The following is an 18,731-nucleotide window of genomic DNA, read 5'->3' as shown; positions in this document are numbered from 1 at the left end:
ACAACTATATAAGGCCAGTGTAGTGGTATTTCAGGATGACATGTTTGGGAGTGTGAAAATTTGAGAAAACATAGTAGTGCAACTTTTCAAGACCTGAGAATTTTACCCTAGACAGGCAAATTCTCAGTGACTCCCAGTTGAGTATCTCATTGAAAAATCTATCATGTCTTCCATAAATTTGAACTTTTTGAAGTTAACTAATTTCTATTTAATCTGCAATTTAAAATGCCAGGTTAATTTCTCTACCAAGTCCTCCAGTTAGACCTACTCTCTAGGCTCCAAAGAAGTGGATAAGTGAAAAATCTTTTTAGTAGGCTGAATGGTAAGGGATTTAAAAATACTTCAATAATATATGATTGATATACAGTAAGAAAAAAATATATATAGAGAGAGAGAGAGTTATTGTTGTTGTTTTTGGTGGTACTGGGATTCCTGGAAACGCTTCTACCTTCGGGCTACACTCACAGACCTATTTTATAATTTTTATTTGGAAACAGGGTCTCTCAAGCCTGAGCACTGCCTTCAAACCTGCGTGATCCTCCTGTCTCCGCCTCCCAAGCACGGGGATTACAAGCTTGCGCGACCACGCCCAGTTAGATAATATATTTCATGTATACAATTTTATGAGTTAAGACATATCTATATGACCATCAGCTGGCTCCAATCCTGACCTCGGAGGCCCCAGTAGCGGCCTTGCCTCATGGCAGGCTCCGATGCTGGCCATTGGCCCTGGCACTGGCCTAACCCCTCGGCAGGCTCCAATCCCGGCCTCAGAGGCCCCAGCACTGGCCTAGCCTCACGGCAGGCTCTGATCCCAGCCTCGCTGGCCCCAGCACTGGCCTAACCCCTCGGCAGGCTCCGATCCTGGCGTCGGAGGCCTCAATATCGGCCTTGCCTCACGGAAGGCTCCGATGCTGGCCGTTGGCCCCGGCACCGGCCTAACCCCTCAACAGGCTCTTATCCTGGCCTCGGAGACCCCAGCACCAGCCTTGCCTCATGAAAAACTCTGATGCCAGCCTCGCTGGCCCCAGCACTGGCCTAACCCCTCGGCAGGCTCCGATCCTGGCCTTGGAGGCCTCAGTAGCAGCCTTGCCTCAAGGCAGGCTCCGATGCCGTCCATTGGCCCTGGCACCAGCCTAACCCCTCGGCAGGCTCTTATCCTGGCCTCGGGGGCCAAAGCACCCACCTTGCCTCATGGAAAACTTCGAAGCCGGCCTCGCTGGCTCCAGCACCGGCCTAACCCCTCGGCAGGCTCCGATCTTGGCCTCAGAGGCCCCAGTAGTGGCCTTGCCTCACGGCAGGCTTCGATGTCGGCCATTGGCCCTGGCACCGGACTAACCCCTCAGCAGGCTCCGATCACTGTCTCGAAGCTCCAGACCCGGCCTTGCCTTACAGCAGGCTCCGATCCCGGCCTTGCTGGTCCCGGCACCGGCCTAACCCCTCGGCAGGCTCCGATCCTGGCCTCGAAGGCCCCAGCACCAGCCTTGCCTCACGGCAGGCTCCGATTCTGGCCTCACTGGCCCCGGCACCGGCCTAATCCCTCGGCAGGCTCCGATCCTGGCCTCGGAGGCTCCAGCACCAGCTTTGCCTCATGCCAGACTCCAATCCCAGCTTTGCTGTGTCCGTCGCCGGCCTCACCCCTCGGCAGACTCCAATCCGAGCACCCTCTTTGCCCAACCAATTGTCCCACGTTCTTGAGGGTGCGTGGTGGTAGCATTCTGCCTCTGGGGTTATTATTTCAAAGGTTCCAGGTGTAATGCATCAGATCTCTGCCTCCCCTGAGTACTGGCCACTGCCATTGCCACTGCCTCCACCATTTCAAATCCTTCCCAGCCTCTTTTTCCACTCTGAATGTTGTCCAGTGTTCCTAAGCATGCGTGACGGTAGCATTTGACACTTGGTGTAATTTCTCCAAAAAAAAATAAGGTTGGTAGGATACGATTTCTGCTTCTCCTGAATACAAGTCTCCACCACCATCGCGGAGACCACTTTCAACACTGCCTTTCTCCTTGGTCTCTGCTAAACTCACTCCTTACAGGTGATGTCCAAGATTCTTAACTATATAGAGAAACAGCAGTCCTCCTTCACGGGGAATTTTTCCATAAGTTCCAGTGTATTTGGATAAGTTTTGTCTGCATCTCCAGTGTCTTGGCATCCGCCACGATTTTCTTAACTCCTCTCCGATATTTTTTCTTTTCCTTTTTTTTTTTTAATAAGAGAAGACAGTATATATGGTTTGAGGAGGTAGTGGGATCAGGCACTCAATAGCACTGTGATCCGGTCATTTTCCCCATGGGTCCAGCGTGCTCCACACTACTCTGCCTGGGGCCCAGAGTCCCGCGACCCGGGCCCCGGCTGGTGTGCCCCGCGCGACCCCTGCCCAGGACCCAGCATCTTACTGTGCCCGGCTTCTCCAGGGGTCTGGCGTGCTACGCGTGGTCCAGCCCGTGGTCCAGAGTCCTGCTATTCTTTATGTTGAAACAAGATTTCACTAAGCTGTGGAGAGCCTCACTAAATAGCTGAGGCTGCGACAAACCTAGATCCAATTGTTTCAGCCTCCCAGGTACTGGAATTACAAGCATGCACCACCATGCTCTACTTGCCATTGGTATTTTTACAGAGGTTGCATTAAGTCTGTAAATATGAGCATTTTAACAACATTAATTCTTTTCATCTATGTCTATGGGAAATCTTTTCATTTTATCTGCAGTCTATTTTTTCACTAAAGTTTTTTTTAATGTTTTATTTATTTATTTATTTATTTATTTATTTACTTTTTTTTTGGTGGCACTGGGGTTCCTGGAAGCCCTTCTACCTCTGGAATACACTCCCAGACCTATTTTATATTTTTATTTGGAAACAGGGTCTCCTAAGCCATCACACGCGGCTGGCTTCGAACCTGCATGATCCTCCTGTCTCTGCCTCCCAAACGCGGGGATTACAAGCGTGCGCCACCACGCCTGGCACTAAAGTTTTAAAAAATTTTTTGTGTAGGTATTTCATATTTGTGGTAAAATTTATCCCTAAGTATTGTATTATTTTTGTAGTTATTGTACATGAGAGTTCTTCCATAGTTTCTTTCTCAGTAATCTCATTGTTAGTATATAAAACACTACTGAGTTTTGTATGTTGATTTATAAGATCAATGTTATTAAACTTGTTTGCCATTTTTATCATTTAGTGAAGTCATTAAGTTTTTTTATGTATAGAGTCTTATTTTCTTCAACCTGGATAAATTTTATTTCTCCCTTCATATACAAGTGTCTTTTGTTTTCTTCTTTTGCAAAAATATCCAGTGTTGTGTTGAATAAGAGTGATAAGAGTGAACATCCTTGGCTTGTTCTAAATCTTAAAGGAAAAGATTTTTAGATTTCCCCATTCATGGTGTTAGCTATGGGTTTGTTATAAATTGCCTTTATTATGTTTAGGGGCATTCATTTTATAGCTAATTTTTTCAGAGTTTTTAATCCCAAAGAGTTGTTGAATTCTATGGAATACTTTCACTGTATCTATTGAGATAATCATATGATTTTTATCCTTAAATTTATTTATGTGGTTTATCATAATTTTACTGATATTTTATATTTATATATACAGAATGGTGAGTTTTGTTGTGGTACACTGGTTCATGGATATAATATTATTTGTTCAATTATCTTCCTCTACCCTATGTCTGTCCCTTCTGCTTTCATGATGTCTATTTCTTTATCTACTAACTTCCACATATGAGAGTAAACATATAATACTTGTTTTTCTATGTCTGGTTTATGTTGTTTAGTATGATGTTCCCCAGTTCCACATATTTTCCTACAAAAGACAAAATTTTGATATTCTTTATGATTGAATAAAACACCATTGTGTATATATACCACATTACTTAATCCATTTATCTGGTGACAGATACCTAGACTCTTTCCATAACTTGGTTATTACTCACAATTTGAATTGTGCCGTGATAAACATAGATATGCATTGGTGTGTATATATCTCCAAATTATTCTGACTTTAATTATTTTGGCTAAATATCAGTGAGTGGTACAGCTGGATCAAACAGAAGTTCTATTGTTATTTTTTATGAGGAGCCTCCATATTGATTTCAATGCTGGCTGTATGTATTTTGTTTCCCAGGGATTTGTTATACTTATTGATTTGCATGTGTTAAACCATCATTATTTTTCTGAGATAAATGCCATTTGGTCATGATGAATATTTTTGATATATTGTTGGATTCATTTTGCTAGTATTTTCTTGACAGATTTTACATCTATGCTTATTAGAAATATTGGTCCATATTTTTATGTTATTATGTCCTTGTCTGGTTTCAGGGTCATTCTATTAGTTTAGAAGAATTTCCTCTTTCTATTTTTTGCAAAAGTTTGATAATAATTGGTCATAGCTTTTCATTAATAGTTTGATAGAATTATGCAATGAAGCCATCTGTTCCTATACTTTCTTTTGTTGCAGGACTTTTTCATAACTGATTCAATATTTCTAACTTCATATTGACCTGTTTAGCTTTTCTACGATATAATTTATGTTTTCAGTAGGACATATGTGTCCAGAAATTGATTTATTTCTTCTTGGTGTTTCACTTAGTTGACATAAGGTCATACAAAACTTTCTCTAATGATCCATTGTATTTCTTTTTTATCAATTGTAATGTCTTTTTTTGCTTTAATTATTTTGGCCTTCTCTCTTTTATCTTAGTCTAGCTAAAGGTTTTTTAATTGTTTTATATTTAGAAAATATTTGTTTTAGTGATTTAAAAATTCATTTTAGTGTTTATTATATTAAAATTTTCTCTTCATACCGCATTTGATCTGTTCCATAAGTTTGAGAATATTTTACTCCATGTGGTCCTGAGAAGATATATACTATGGTTTTGATTTTTGAGTTTGTTGAAACTTCTTTTGTGGCCTATTCAATAAAGTATTCTATGAATTGAAAAAATGAGTATTCTGTAGATATTGGATTATATATTCAGTAAAAATTTATGTATTTGATATAAACTGTATTATGATCTTATAATACAGCTTAACTCATTTGATTCTTCATTGTTGACTTCTTGTCTGGATGATCAATTCATTTATGAAAATTGGATGTTAACTATTACATTGTATACTATTTGACCTTTATATCTAATAATGTTTATTTTATAAAATTGAGTTATTCAGTTTTAAGTGCATATACACTTACAATTGTTATACATTTTTATTGAATTGGTACTTTGATCATTTTGTAGTGACATTCTTTGTCTTTCAGTTTTTGTCTTTAATATTATTTTGTTTGTTATAGAAGTAGTTATTCTTACTCACTCTCAGTTTCTGTTCACATGGAATACCTTGTCACAATTTTTAAAAATTTCAATCCATGTTCCTTTGCTGGAGAAATGAGTTTTTGTAGGCAGGGTCTTGTTTTAAGGTCTAATATTGTATCTTTCCTGCCACATTATAACTTTCAATTGAAAATTTAATCTATTTATATTCAAAGAAAAATATTGTTTTATAAGGACTTACTTCTGTCATTTTATTAAGTTTTAAATTTTTGTTTTGGACTTCCGGGAAGATGGCGACCGAGAAAAGTGGGGCTTAAGAGCCCTGCTAACAACCAATCTCCATTACCACAAAATCAGCGCCTTTCATAGCCAGAAAACACCATCATCCAGAGAAACAAAAAAATCACCAGGCTCCAGAGAGGAAGGGGACTCAGAACAGAGCTCAGAGCCACAGAGGAGATACACTGGCCTCACGCTCGAGGACATGGCAGCAGCGCCTTACTGCCGGAGGCAGCGGCGAGTTCACCGGACGGCTACAGTGAGCCGAGGTGAGCCGCTGTGGAACAGCCAGGCGGGATTTTTCGGCACAAGGAGCATCTAAAGCTCCTAGTGGCTGAGCTCAGCACACGCTGCAGGGACTCAGAGCAGAGCTTAAAACCAGAGAAGAAACACGCCAGCCTCATGGCAGAGGGCGTGGCAGCAGCGCCATATTGCCACCGGCGGCAGCAGCAGTGAATCCACTGAGTCCACTACAGCTCCATCTGTGCACTCAACAACAGTGAGTCAAATTGCGGCCCCTAGAGGAGATATCCCAGTACTGACTCCCAGGGACTTGACCCAGTGAGGGAGTGGCAGTGGCAGAGATATCACACCATAGGAGAACGTGCAACCTGGCACCTCCCATTGTCTAAAGCAGCCTCTATCGACTCCCTGGGTCAGAGACTCTGTGATACAACCCAGTAAAGGAGTAGTGGGGTCTGAGATACCACAGACTCGAGATCCACAGCACCTTAAGTGAAGTCATAGTGACCCAAGGGAAGAACCCAGAGAAGGCACAAACTTCCGAAATCATGGGAAAGAGGAATAACAATGGAGCAATGAATGCCCACAACCCCACAACATCAGAACCCGATAAAACAAATTCAGAGATTTCTAGAAGATCAAATCAGGAAAATAACTGTAGAAATAATAGAGGTGTTTCGAAAAGAATTCAGAGAGAGCCAAAAAGAGATAAAGGATGTAATTAATGAAGTAAAGGCCTCAATTCAAAGTACAAACAACCGATTAGACCATATGGAGAATAGAATCTTGCTCTTAGAAGACGAGCAATCCAAAAATGAACGCATAGTTTCTAATCTAGAAAAAATATCCGACAGCAGAAATCTGACACTGAAGAAATATGGGCCCATTTTAAGAGAGCTAACCTAAGAATAATTGGAATAGAGGAGGGAAAAGAAGGTGAAACCAAAGGGATCAACAATCTCTTCAAGGAAGTAATAGAAAATTTTCCAAACATAGAGCAAGAGGTTGATACACAGATCCAGGAAACTTTTAGAACTCCCTTTAGACAGGATCGGAGAAGAGGATCCCCACGCCACATAATTGTCAAAATGACCAATGTGGAAGCCAAGCAGAGAATCTTAAAGGCAACAAAAGCAAAGGGCCAAGTGACATTCAGAGGCAAACCAATTAGAATCGCTCCAGACTTCCCAAACCAAGTCATGAGAGCCAGAAGGGCTTGGAGTAACATATTCCAAACTCTGAAAGAAAACAACTTCCAGCCAAAAATTCCTACCCAGCAAAACTTTCTATCAAATTAGATTGAGAAATAAGAAGCTTCCATGACAAACAGAAACTGAAGGAATTTATGTCTTCAAAACCAGCGCTAGAGAAAATACTCAAAGAGATTAACTACAAAGAAGAAATAGGTAACACACACCAGAACCAGAGAAACAAGATTTTCCATCCAACAGACAACTAAGATTAGTTATCTGTGGAGATTCATTATTTATGTTAGTCTTATACCTATCTCTAAATTGTATTGTTTGCTTTTATTGTTGCTAATTTTTAGGATTTCTAGTTGGAATATTAATATACCTTCAGATATAGCATTTAGAAATATTTTATCCCATTCTATCAGTAACTTTTAACTCATTTTACATTGTCTTTGGATACACAATATTTTATTTTTTAGGGAGTTTGTTTACCCTTTTGTTGCCTGTGCCATTGAAATCATATCCAAGAAATCACTGCCAATTTCAATGTTGTGAGGTTTTATGACCCAGATTTTCTCCTAAAAGTTTATAGTATTAAGATTGATTTTTAGGTCTTTTATCTATTTTGAGTTAATATTTGTATATGGGATTAGGTAAGGGTCCAATTTTATTCTTTTTCATGTAATTCTTATTTTTCAACAGTATTTACTTAAAAGATTATCTTTTCCCCCACCAAATGTTCGTAGAAACCTTGTCAAAAATAACTTGACAATATATGGAAGAATTTATCTCTAGGCTTTTATTTAACTCCAGTGGTTTATATATCTGCCTTTATAACAGTACAACACTGTTTCAATTATTGTAGCTTTATATGGTTTGAAATTAAACAATATATATCTTCTAGCATTGTTCTTTTTCGAGATCGGTTTGGGTATCTAGAGTCCATATTCCATAGTAGGATAGATTTTTTTTCTGAAAAATAAATATATAAATATATGATAGTTTCACCTAAAAAAAAGAAAATATTCTCTGGTAAGAAAGAAAGCAAAAAGAAATATTGAAATGTTATCTTTAAGTCATCAAAAGCTTGGTATCAGACAAATGAAACTGTTATGTGAGATTATCATTTTTAATTTTGGATAAATTGCTATAATACTAGATGTCAACCACTAAGCCAAGCATGTGAAGGAGGGATGGGGTGGGGATTGGGTGGGGGCTGACTGGGCAATGTGTGTATGTATGTCTACAAAAGTTTGTATCCCACTATGATGTATGAATACAGTGCACCAATAAAAAATTTAAATTAAAAAAAATAAAATAAAATAAATAAATTTTTTTTGTCTATCTTTTTTCTATTTTTCTTTTCTTGTTAATCATTATCTGATGGAAAACTAATGCATTTTGCATAACTGAAACTTTATGCCAATTCGAGCAATTATTCTATATTTCATTCTCCTCTTTCCTATTAATTACCATGCTATTCCCTACTTCCATTAGTTTGACTATTTTAATAATTCAAATAATTAGAAGTGTATGGCATCTGTAACTAGCTTTTTATTTCAGCTATCATGATGTTCTACAGATTCATCCATATTATTATCAGTGGCAGAATTTTTTTTCTGAATAATATTCTATTATATGTAGTGCTTCAGTAGGTATTCTCATTGTTATAACCTAAAACACTTGATGACCAAAAGTTAGAGGAAGGTTTATATATGGAGGGTATAGACATTTTAGTACTAGATAAGCTAACAGCTTAATGCCACCAAGTGAGACTAGTAGATGCAATGGGGAACAGAATTGTCCAGTGAGATTTAAATAATTCCAGAAGCACAAAACTATGAGTATAATGAAATTCTTTATTTCAATCCACTAAGTTTTGGTGGAAGTTTGTTGTGTAGGGATATATATCTGACACTGTGTTTGAGGTAAATAGAAATAGAGCCACAGGACAGGAGAAGTTATAAATGCAATAAGCATAAAAAGAGAAAGATCAAATGATAACTGAAGATGGACATGATATTGAGTACTTGGGAGGCTGAGAAAAGAGAATCGCAAGCTCAAAGACAACTTCAGAAACATAGTGAGGCCCTTAGCAACTTAGTGAAACCCTGTTTCCAAATTAAAAAAAATAGGACTAGGGATATAGCTCAGAGATAGAATACCTCTGAGTTTAGTGTCCAGAACCACTAAATTAATAAATAAATAAATAAATAAATAAATAAATAAATATGGCTTGGATGTAGCTCACTGATAGAATGACCCAGATTCAATTCCCAGCTCCCTTCAAAAAAGATAAAGAGCCAGGAGAAAGATGAATTTGAAACTAAAATCTACTAAACAAATAAGGGAGGACATGGATGATTGTATTATACAACTGTTTTTATCTTCAAAAAATATTGTGATTGTATTTTACAACTGTTTTTATATTCAAAAACTATTGATAGTAATTCATTTACCATAAAATCAATCATATGAAAGTGAACTATACAGTGTGACACTTGAGAAACTACTACCTAAATCTAGTTCCAAAATATTTTTGTTACTCCAAGAATAAATTCTATACCCATTAAGCAATTTATCCCCATGGTACTTCTTCTTGGTTCTCTACAAACCACCAATATTTATGCACCTATGTACTTATTTATCCTGGATATTTTATATAAATTGAATTATGCAATATGTAACCTTCTATTTCTGGTTTCTTCTATATTTGGTCTTTTATATCTGCTTCCATGCAGCATATTATATTTGAGGTTCAAACATGTTATAGCACATATTACTTTCACATTCATTTTCATAGTTAACTAATATGTCATTGTATGAATATCTATACAGTTTTTCAATTTATGTATTGATGAACATTAGGGATATTTTCCACTTTTGAGTAATGTCAGTAGTGTTTCTATCAACATGGACATACATGTATTTAAGTACTTTAAATTATTTTGAGTATGTTCCTAGGAGTAAAAGTTCTTGGTAATATGGCATTTTTATGTTTATTTTTATTCTTTTTGATACTTGGGATTGAAACCAGGGACATTCTACCTCTCAGTTATGCCCCAGCCCTTTTAGTTTTTTTTTTTATTCTTAAACATTAAGTTTCTACGGTTCTAATTATGTTGCTAAGGTTGCCCTTGAACTTAAAATTCTCTTGTCCAGTCTTTCATGTACTGAGATTGTAGGAATATTCCACAAGGCCTGGCTATACTTAACTTTTTGAAGAACTGCTACACTGTTTTTAAAGTGCCTGAACCATTTTATATTCCCTAAAACAATGTACAGTGTGTTAAATTTACCCTTATCCTTTTCAATACTTGTTGTTTTTAATTTTTAAAAGTATAGTCACCCCAGTGGGTGAGAAATGGCGACACAGTGTAGTTTTAATTTGCACTTACCTAATAGCAAATAATGTTGAGAGTAATTTCAGTTGCTTATTAAGGCCATTTGCGTGTCTTATTTGGAAAAATGTCTATTTAAATCCTTGTTCACTTTTAATTGGGTTATTTCCTTTATGTTACATTAAGAGATATTTTATATATAATATGAAAATTAAATTTTCATCAAACATGTTTTATAAGTATTTGCCTAATTCTGCAGGTTGTATTTTCACTTTTGTGATAATGTGTTTAATGCACAAGAGTTTTTAACATTAATAATGTCTAATTTGTCTAATTTTTATCTTTTGGCATCTGTATATTTGATATTACATCTAAGAAAGTATTACAAAATACAAGGTCATGAAGAATTGTCACTGTATTTTCTCTGATGGTTTTATGATTTTATATCTTCAATTTATGGCATTGATTAATATTTAGTTAATTTTGTATATGATGTGATGTAGGTGTCCACTTTCATGCTTTTGCCTGTGGATATTCAGCCGTTCCAACACCATTTCTTGAAAAGACTATTATTTTCCATTGAACAGCCTTGGCATCATGTAAAAAACCAACTTGTTATAGATGTATGCATTTATTTATGAACTCTACATTCCTGCAGCCATAATCTAAAGATCTGACTAGATAACTTAGAGGAAAGAATGTTTGTTTTCTTATAGTTTTGGGCTTAGTCCATGTGAAGCTGAGACTGCAGATCTCAGGACATGGCAGAGAGAGAGCACACAGGCTATGTTCACACCATAGAGGCCAGAAGCAAGAGAAAGAGAGAGCAAGAGGAAGAGGGACATTGTATATAATCCTCAAGGCCCAGTCCCCAGGAACCCAGCACCAGCCACACCCTACTGGACTACTAGGTAAATCCATCAAAATGGATTTATCCACTTCTAGAATTACAAGCCTCATGACTCAATTACATCAGCTCCAGATGTTACTTGAGCTCTTTAGGGGATATTTTATATCTAACTAATAACAAAACTCTATCACATTGATCTCTATGTCCATCTTTATGTCATTACAATGCTATTTTGATTACAATTGCTTTGTGCAAAGTTTTAAAATCAGGAAGTGTGGGTCCTCTAGTTTCATTTTTTTCAAAATTATTTTGTTCGGTGATCCTTGAACTTCCATATGGAGAATAAATTGTACAATTTCTCCAAAAAGGCCAGTTCTCCTGGAGTATTAATTGCATTGAATCTGTAGATTACTCTCTCTGTATAGATTTTTTTGTGGATTCTTAAGAGTATATACCCTAGCCGGACATGGTGGTGCACGCTTGTAATCTCTGCACTTGGGAGGCTGAGACAGGAGGATCGCACAGGTTTGAAAGCCAGCTTCAGCTACTTAGTGAGGCTCTCAGCAACTTAGTGAGACCCTGTTTCCAAATAAAATATAAAATGGGTCTGGGAGTATAGCCCAGAGGTAGAAAGCCTCTGGGTTCCACCCACTACCACCAAAAAAATGAAAGAGTATATACCCTAAACACCCTAAACACACACACACACACACACACACACACACACACACACTATCTATCTATCTATCTATCTATCTATCTATCTATATATCATATAGTTTTACTTCTGTTCCAGTTTGGGTAGCTTCTGTTTTTCTTGCTTAATTGCTCTAGGTAGAACTTCTAATAAGTTATATAATACCAATGGTGAAAATGAGCATTTTTTCATATTAATGAACTTACACTGAAAGCTTTCAGTTTTCGCTATTGAGTGTAATAATAGCTATCAAAAATTTTTTTGGTACTGAGGATGAAACCCAGGGGCATTCTACCTCCAAGCTACACCCACTGCCCTGTTTTTATTCTTTAGCTTAAAACAGAGTATCACTAAGTTGTGGAGGGCCTCACTAAGTAGCTGAGTCTGCCCACAAACTGCAATTCTCCTGTCTCAGCCTCTCAAATGCTGGGATTACAAGCATACCGGGCTATAGCTGTGAATTTTGTATAAGTTCTTTTTATCACATTGAGGAAGTTCTATTCTTAATTTGATGAGTGATTAGTAAATGAAAACTGATTCTAAATAAAATTTTTATCCCATTCTGACTTCCTGGTGACATATTCAGCAACCTTAATATTCTTTTTCTAATATGTCTTCTTTGCATTTTCTTTTTTTTTATGTTTTGCGATACTGGGGATGGAACCCAGGGGCATTCTACCTCTGACTGACACTCCCAGCCCTAATTTTTACTATTTATTTTGAAACAGGGTCTCACTAAGTTGCAGAGGGCCTCACTAAGTAGCTGAGGCTGTCTGTGAACTGCTATCCTCCGGTCTCAGCCTCCCAAATGCTATGCTGGGATTACAAGCGTGCGCCACCATGCCTGGCTTCACATTTCCTTTTCATAACACAAAGAGTTTGTCAAATAACTTCCCTGCAATGACTGAGATGATCATGATTTTTCCTTTTATTGATTCATTGTATCATGGTAAAAACCACTTGCATTCCTGGGACAAAACCCACTTGATTATGGTTAGCATACTTTAAATATTAAATTTTGTTTTCTAATATTTAGTGAGAATTTGATATTTGAGATGAGTAACAAAATCAGTTGAAATGAATATTCCAGGGAGCACATGGAAAGGATTCAAAGGGCAGTGATGAGAGTGTGTGCCTCTGCAGGACAAAGAGCAGAGTGACTTTCAATTTGGATAATATCCCAGAATAAGTCATTGCCTAAGGACATACAGTTGGTAAGAGGTAGGACTGGGAGTAGACATTATGGAGCCTTCCATCAATGCCGTTAATACTTCATTATACCACACTGACCAGGAGAGCTGACCTGAACTTGCCAAGTCCTCATTGTACTTCATGTTTTCATTCTTTTTCTCAGAATCATTTCCCGGGAATTATCTGAGAAAGTATTGATGACTTTCCAGCTCCCCCTTTACTATCCCCTCTTTTACCTACAAATAATGGGTGAAGAGAAACCCCAGGAGGATGTGTTTGGACCTAATATCTTTTTGAATTCATATTTGAAAGCTTTGCTTCAAATTCAAATCCAAGAGGGGGGAGGGACAGCAAGAAAGCGAGAGCAAGAGTGGGTGTGTAAGAGAGATTTATGCTCAAATAAACAATAAACATGTTTTGAATTGTTTATTTGGAAAAGCACAAATAGACACCAAATGAGAAAGATAATGAATTGAACCACTATGTATCTATCATCTAGTTTCAACGATTAACTGTTCTCTGCCCTTTATGCTTCATCTACAAAATAATAAAAATATATCCATTCATCTAAAATATAACAATTTTGACGCCAGCTGGGGCCTGGGTCGCGGGACTCTGGGCCCCAGGCCGAACTGTGCATAGCACGCCAGGCCCCTGGAGAAACCGGGCCCAGTAAGACGCTGGGTTCTGGGCGGAGGTCGCGCGCAGGGCACGCCAGCTGGGGCCCGGGTCGCGGGACTCTGGGTCCCGGCCGAACTGCACGTAGCATGCCAGACCCCTGGAGAAACCAGGCCCAGTAAGATGCTGGGTTCTGGGCGGGGGTCACGCGGGGCACGCCAGCTGGGGACTGGGTCGCGGGACTCTGGGCCCCGGGCCGAACTGCGAGTAGCACGCCAGACCCCTGGAGAAACCGGGCCCAGAACAGAAAAAGATAAAGAAAAATATCGGAGAGGAGGTAAGAAAGCCGTTATGGATGCCAGGACACTGGAGATGCAGACAAAACTTATCTAAATGCACTGGAACTTATGGAAAAATTCGCCGTGAAAGAGGACTGCTATTTCTCTATATTGTTAAGAATCTCAGACATCACATATAAGGAGAGAGTTTAGCGGAGACCAAGGAGAAATGCGGTGTTGAAAGAGTTCTCCGCGATGGTGGTGGAGACTTGTATTCAGGAGAAGCAGAAACCGGATCTTAACCAACTTTATTTTTTTGCAGAAATTATACCAAATGTCGAATACTACCATCACGCATGCTTAGGAACACTGGACAACATTCAGAGTGGAAAAAGAGCCTGGGAAGGATTTGAAACGGTGGAGGCAGTGGCAATGCCAGTGACCAATACTCGCGGGAGGCAGAGATCTGATACATTACACCTGGAACCTTTGAAATAATAACCACAGAGACAGTGATCGGAACCTGTTGAGGGGTTAGGCGGGCGCTGGGGCCAGTGGCTGATATCGGAGCTTGCTGTGAGGCAAGGCCACTACTGAGGCCTCCGTGGCCGGGATTGGAACCTGCAGAGGGGTTAGACCGATGCTGGGGCCAGCGAGGCCGGCATCGGAGCCTGCCTTGAGGCATGACCAGTGCTGGGGCCTCCGAGGCCGGGATCGGAGCCTGCCTTGAGGCAAGGCCGGTACTGGGGCCTCGAGGCCAGGATAAGAGCCTGCTGAGGAGTTAGGCTGGAGCTGGGGCCAGCGAGGCCGGCATCGGAGCCTGCCGTGAGGCATGACCAGTGCTGGGGTCTCCGAGGCCGGGATCGGAGCCTGCCGAGGGGTTAGGCCGGTGCTGGGTCCAGTGAGGCCGGCATCGGAGCCTGCCATGAGGCAAGGCCGGTACTGGGGCCTCCGAGGCCAGGATAAGAGCCTGCCGAGGGGTTAGGCCGGTGCTGGGGCCAGCGAGGCCGGCATCGGAGCCTGCCTTGAGGCAAGGCCGGTACTGGGGCCTCCGAGGCCAGGATAAGAGCCTGCTGAGGGGTTAGGTCGGTGCTGGGGCCAGCGAGGCCGGCATTGGAGCCTGCCGTGAGGCATGACCATTGCTGGGGTCTCCGAGGCCGGGATCGGAGCCTGCCGAGGGGTTAGGCCGGTACTGGGTCCAGTGAGGCCGGCATCAGAGCCTGCCTTGAGGCAAGGCCGGTACTGGGGCCTCCGAGGCCAGGATAAGAGCCTGCCGAGGGGTTAGGCCGGTGCTGGGTCCAGTGAGGCCGGCATCGGAGCCTGCCGTGAGGCATGACCAGTGCTGGGGCCTCCGAGGCCGGGATCGGAGGCTGCCGAGGGGTTAGGCCGGTGCTGGGGCCAGTGAGGCCAGCATCGGAGCCTACCGTGAGACATGGCCAGTGCTGGGGCCTCCTAACCCGGGAACGGAACCTGCCGAGGGGTTAGGCCGGTGCTGGGGCCAACGAGGCCAGCATTGGAGCCTGCCGTGAGGCTAGGCCGGTGCTGGGGCCTCCGAGGCCAGGATTGGAATCCTGCCATGGGGTTAGACCGGTGCAGGGGCCAATGGCCAGCATCAGAGCCTGGCGTGAGGCAAGTTCACTCCTGCGGCCTCCAAGGCCGGGACCAAAGCCAGCTTAGGGATTAGACCGGTGTAGGGGCCAGCGAGACCAGAACTGGGGCCTCCCATGAGGCAAGGCCGCTGCTTGAGCCAGCGAGGTCTGGATCAGTCCACTGAGTAGCCAGGCCACTACTGGGACCATCAAGAGTGGGATCGGTACTTGTAACGCAGCATGCACAGAGAAATATCGCAGAAAATATAAATCAGACGCTTCTCTTAATCAGCAATAACTAGGAGGAAAAGAGCAACAGGAAGAGGCTGAGCTGTAGAAAGGGCCCTATAGTGAAGCAACTAATGTGACCAATCAGAGGGTATGTAATGCTGGAGGACGGAGCCTCTTTAAAACGCAGGAGGTACATAAACAAATGTATCAAAGTAAATCACCAAAGAAGCATGGGATTGAGGGAGGGGGAGGGAATGGGATGGAGGGAGGGGGAGGGAATGGGATGGGGGCTGGTGGAGGGCTAATTGGATGATGTGTGCTTGTATATCCTCTCAAGTCTTGTCCTCCAATGTGATTGATATATGACTACAATGCACCAATTTAAAAAAGAAATTAATAAAAGAAATTTAAAAAATATATAACAATTTTATTTTATTAACACATACTAGTAAAACAAATCAATAGGTTTCACTGTGATATTTTTCATACATGCCAATATTATGGATTGAGCATGTCCACTATTGCTTCTACTCTTTCCTGCCATTCTCTTTCTTCTTCTTCTCCTGTCTCCTATTTCCTAATTGTGTCCTCTGCATAGCAGATAAGATACGAAATCATCCTATCAATAGATGAATGAATAAAAAATATGGTATATGTGTGCACAAGTGCACATGCTCATCAACATGCACATACCTGTAACAGCATTATTCAACTATAAACAAGAATGAAATCATGTAATCTACAGAAAAATAGCTGAGACTGGAGACTATATATAAAGTAAATTAAGCCAGACACCAAATGACAAATAGTACATGCTTTCTTTCATATGTGGAAGCTTCAAAAGAGAATAAATATGACCCATTTTAAATAAAAATTTGTGCGCCATAATTTTATCAGTAAACTTTTGACTATATATATTTCCAAATGAAGCGTTTCTCAAAGTGTAGTCTAAAGACATTTGAAAGTATGAAAAATGTTTACAATGCTAAAGTACCAAAGGTAACAGAAGGCATGGTGGTTAAGTAATTTAGAAATTGTAACAAAGGGTTTTACATATGAACGTATTTTCCTGGAAGCCAGGATAAATGCAGAAAACAATCTGAGAAGGAAGTCAAAATGCTTAAGATAGTGACTTCCACGTAAATTTATGTTTATATATTTATTCTTAGTCCAATCAAGTATTTTATAATAACATAATTAATTTCAAATACTGTATAAAAGTAGGTTTATTTAGCTCACAGTTTTGGTCCACTGGTATCTACTTAGATATATTGAGGGGATTCAAACTTCCTCAAACCAAGGCAGTTAGCCAAGTGTGGTGGCTCATACCTGTAATCCTAGTACTTGGGTTCTTGAGACAGGAGTAATGCAGGTTTCAATACAGCCTCAGCAATTTAGCATGACCTTGGTTCAAAATAAATAAATAAATAAATAAATAAATAAATAAATAAATGGAAATGGGGGTATATCTGAGTGATTGAATGCCCCTGAGTTCCATTCCTAGGATAAAAAGAAAAGTCTTCCACCTGGGCACAGTGGCATATGCCTATAATCTCAATACTCTAAAAGCTGAGGGAAAGGGTCACAGATTTGAGGCCAGTCTTAACAACATAGTGAAACCCTGTTTCAAAATTAAAACAAAAAATGTCTGAGTGTCTAGCTCAGAGTTAAAACACCTTTGGGCTCAATCCCCACTAACACACACACACACACACACACACACACACACACACAGATACACAATTGGCAGCTGGGATTATGATAAGAATGTCTGTGAGGCAGGAAATCACATGCATGTAATGGAGCATTATTCAACCAGAAGAGGGGCAAGATGAAAAACTTAAACTTGCTCTAAGATAACTCATTTTGAGGGAACCAATCCAATCTCATGAGACCTGCATTACTTACTTCACAAGACTGGTGCCCGCATGACCTAATTTCCTCCTTCTAGATTCTACCCTTAAAAGTGTCACCACCTCTCAACATTGCCACACTGTGGCAGCTTACGGATGTTAGAACCTTTGGGGGCACACTCAGGCCATGGCAGCACCTTAACTTAATCAACTACAAACTGGAGAAGTACAACTGTTTCAAGAAAACAAAAAACAATGTAGGATTATGATCTCTGAGAAAAGACAAAAAATTAAGTGAGCCCTAAGATTTTCCTAGATTCCTGTCTCAAGGCAGAGTTTAGACTAAGTACTAGAAGGAAAAATTCAAACAGTTCAATGGTCTCACTGAACAAAGGGGACAAAAAAAAGGAATTCTGAGGGAGTAAGGCAGCTAGAAGTTATGAAATTTAATACCAGAAAAGAGGGAGCGATTTGAAAAGAGCAGAAGAGAGTGTCCCTTGAATACAGCATGGGAAAGATTCGTGAAAACATGTGAGAAAACTTCCCAAGGCCACAGGAACAATAAAAGAAGATTAGAAGAAGCAATCCTTAGATATGACATCAAGTGGGGAAAATTTTTATTCCCATTAGCTTGACTTAAAACTAATGGAATACAGGATACTCAGAAGAGTTCTCTCTCAGCAGTGTAGAAAAATGAGCCATAAAATAAATGCTGCTATAATCCTATTTAGCAAAGCTTAAAATCAATACCCAAAAGGATCAAACTGTTTCCATGTAATTTAACTGTGTCCCAGAGCAAAGCTCAAAAATGCTTATATGAATATAAAATTATTCAGCATAAATGATAAAATATACAAACTGAATTTTATCAAAATTAATAACTTTTGATTTTATAAAATCAGTGTTAATAAATTAAAAAGGGCCCGGGTGTGGTGGCACATATTTGTAATCCCAACATTCAGGAAGTGGAGACCAGAGGATTGTGGTTCACAGACAGCCTGAATTACTTAGCAAGGCCCTTGACAACTCTTTTTATTTAGAACTGATTTTATAAAATCAGTGTTAATAAATTAAAAAGGGCCCGGGTGTGGTG

Source organism: Muscardinus avellanarius (genome assembly GCF_963383645.1).
Source record: "Muscardinus avellanarius genome assembly, chromosome: X".
Lineage (NCBI taxonomy): Eukaryota > Metazoa > Chordata > Mammalia > Rodentia > Gliridae > Muscardinus > Muscardinus avellanarius.
The sequence above is the reverse complement of the archived record's forward strand: the minus strand, read 5'-3'. Positions refer to the sequence as shown.